We start from the raw sequence: 2,974 nt of genomic DNA, 5'->3' as shown, positions 1-2,974 counted from the left end.
TTAATTTGGTTGTGATACTTTTATTTCTTAAAATATTGTTTGGTATAAAATTAAAAGTTAAAATATCTGAACTCAAATACAGACGCTCTCTGGGTTACGCCAGACCCGACTTATGCAAATTCCCACTTACGGGAAAAGTTCCATAAGCCAGAAATAGGATTTCCGAGTTGTGGTATTTTTTGCATAACATGCAGGTATGTTTCCTACTTATACAAAATTTGAGTTATGCAAGGCTTTCCAGAATGGAACGATTGCGTAAATCGGGGGGTGTCCGTAAGCTTTTTTAAAAAATCATTTGCATTGGTTAATGTGAGTTGGCCTACAAAGGAATTTAGACTCTGACCATGTAGAAGCAATAGTTAATTTTTGGTTTGCATATTAAGTTTGACATTATTTCCCCAAAATGAATCCTGACATTTTTAATTTGAAAAAGTTACAGAAGTGTAAAATCTGCCTAAGCAACACTATGCATTTTTTCAGAATGTCTACACATTTCCACCCAAAAAGAAATACAAGTTTGAAAACTCTGAACACATGATTTTTAAAAATGCATTCAACTTCCCTAAGGCAATAATGGGGTACTTTACTGAAGTCATTTTTCAACTCACATTGATTTAATTTCTGTGGGTAAAAAAAGGAGAGGAAAAAAAGTATTCTACGTGTTTTTTGTTTTTTGTTTTTAAGTAGGATTAAAATCTTTTTTTATTCGAACCTCTATTGAATAGTGTGGGTTAGTGAATATGTGGCTCTTCCACATCTTTGGAAATTAGTGATCTAAAATGGAAATGCTTAGCACTATTAATGCACTGAGATGCATAATTTAATTGCCCAACATTGCCTAACTTCTGCATAGTTTCAGGCAATTGTCCATTTTTTTTCTATAAATAGTTCCTGAAACAACTGTTCAGTTCGTATAATTTATTTTCTACAGTTCTGTCTGAATCTGGACCAGAATGCATATCCTACATTATTTGGAAACTTTAATTTTGGCATTTCTTAACTTCAGTGTTCCTTCATTTTGTAACATATATTTTTAATATAGCTTTTTATATGCAATTTCTTAAAATTATGCTAGATAGTAGAAAAATGCTTTCAGTACCCCACCTCCACCCCACTCCCCCCCACACACCCACTGAGGAAAGGGCTCCCTCAAGGTACTGCCTCATGGAGTGCAGTTTTTGAGTTTTGAAATAAGTATGCCTCTTGGGTGATAGGGGAGCAGTGCTGGGCTCAGGGTAGAACTAGAGGGATACTCTGGTCCCATACTGTCAAGTTGTCCTGTAGTGGTTCAGGACCATGAGTACCAACCTCAGGGCAGACTGTTAAGAAGCAGGGCACAAACCCGAAGTTGGCTGTGAGTTCTGCACTTAGATTTCACCAGTTATCAAGTGTGAACTCCTCAAGCACTATTAACAGCCTTAACATGGAGTAAGTCCGATCAGGGGTGGATTTACATCTTACACATCCCCAGGCACAGCATCTTCAGTGTCCCCCCTGCCTATAGCTGACCTTCGTGTTTTCCATAAAAAAAAATACTTTTAACTCAGTTTTAACTTTTAAGTGCCCCTAGAACACCAGTATCCCTAGGCACATGCCTATTTTACCTAATTGAAAATCTGGCCTTGATTCTGATCTATCTTGCCACCCAACTAAACTTGCCTTTGTGTTAGATGGTCTCTTACACTGAAGATCACAGCAATATTCAGTAAAAGCAGCAAAGAGTCCTGTGACACCTTATAGACTAACAGACATATTGGAGCATGAGCTTTCGTGGATGAATACCCACTTTGTCGGATGCATGCTCCGATACGAAAGCTCATGCTCCAAAACGTATGTTAGTCTATAAGGTGTCACAGGACTCTTTGCTGCTTTTACAGATCCAGACTAACAGGGCTACCCCTCTGATGCTTGACAGCAACATTCAGGTTACTCCTGTAGTAGGAAGAGGGCCTGAAATGTAAGCCCATGAGGTCTGGTCTGAGGCCTGGGCTAAAGTAGTCAAAACCTTGCTGATATAAAGCAGAGTTCAGTTGTGAGCAAGAGGCAGTCCCTGCTCACGGAATTTGACAAGCATAAGGTTGATATTGCAAAAACCCTCTCACAAGCACATTCCAGAGGGGTGGTACCAGAACACCCTGATAAACACATTCCCCAAAGCTAACAATAACATGCGGCCCCATCTTAAGGATGTCAGGGTGACAGCATGATGGCTGGAGATGTTTTGATCGAACCTACAGATGTAAGGCAATGGGTGACACCCTAATATGTCAGGTGGTAATACCCTGATACGTCAAGAGGATACGTAACTTGTTAGTATTGGGGTATAAAGATGTATCTCAGAGGGAGTGTCCTTGTCCAGCTGAAGGGGCAGTGGAAAGTCTCGCCACCGACTGAACTGCATCCATTGTCACGGGCACACATGTGCTAGTGTAATTGTAGACATTGATCTGGGGAGCTAGGACCATGCTTTGCTGACAATAAATGTGACCATGCGCCTTTGCACCTTAATGGATTTTATGGCCATTGGGTGGTTCGCTCGAGGTCTTCTCTGCCAGCTGTCTGCACAGAGCTTGGACAGCACGCAGAGAATGCACATGCAGCTGAACATCTGATGATAACTCCCAGTCCCAAAGGGCCAGTCACTTACCTCAGGTCAGTTGCACCTTATATCTCCCACCAAATATAATGCTTGTAGCTAATACTATTGTGACGGGTTGGATCACAAAAACCCCCTTGCGGCTGCCAACTGATGTGCCAAGACTTCTGCCCCTGCTTTCCCTGCTAGTTTGGGGCTCCAGCACCCTGTCTTGTTGAGCCAGACACACCAGTCTGCTCCAGCCCAGACCCAGGGTCTGAACCACGTGCCCCAAAACTGCAGCCTTAACTGAAAGCAACTTACAGAAGTGTTCTTGTCTTTAACACTCAGATGCCCAATTCACCAATGGGGTCCAAACCCCAAATAAATCCGCTTTAC

Source organism: Gopherus flavomarginatus, chromosome 2 (genome assembly GCF_025201925.1).
Source record: "Gopherus flavomarginatus isolate rGopFla2 chromosome 2, rGopFla2.mat.asm, whole genome shotgun sequence".
In the NCBI taxonomy this organism is placed as follows: domain Eukaryota; kingdom Metazoa; phylum Chordata; order Testudines; family Testudinidae; genus Gopherus; species Gopherus flavomarginatus.
The sequence above is the reverse complement of the archived record's forward strand: the minus strand, read 5'-3'. Positions refer to the sequence as shown.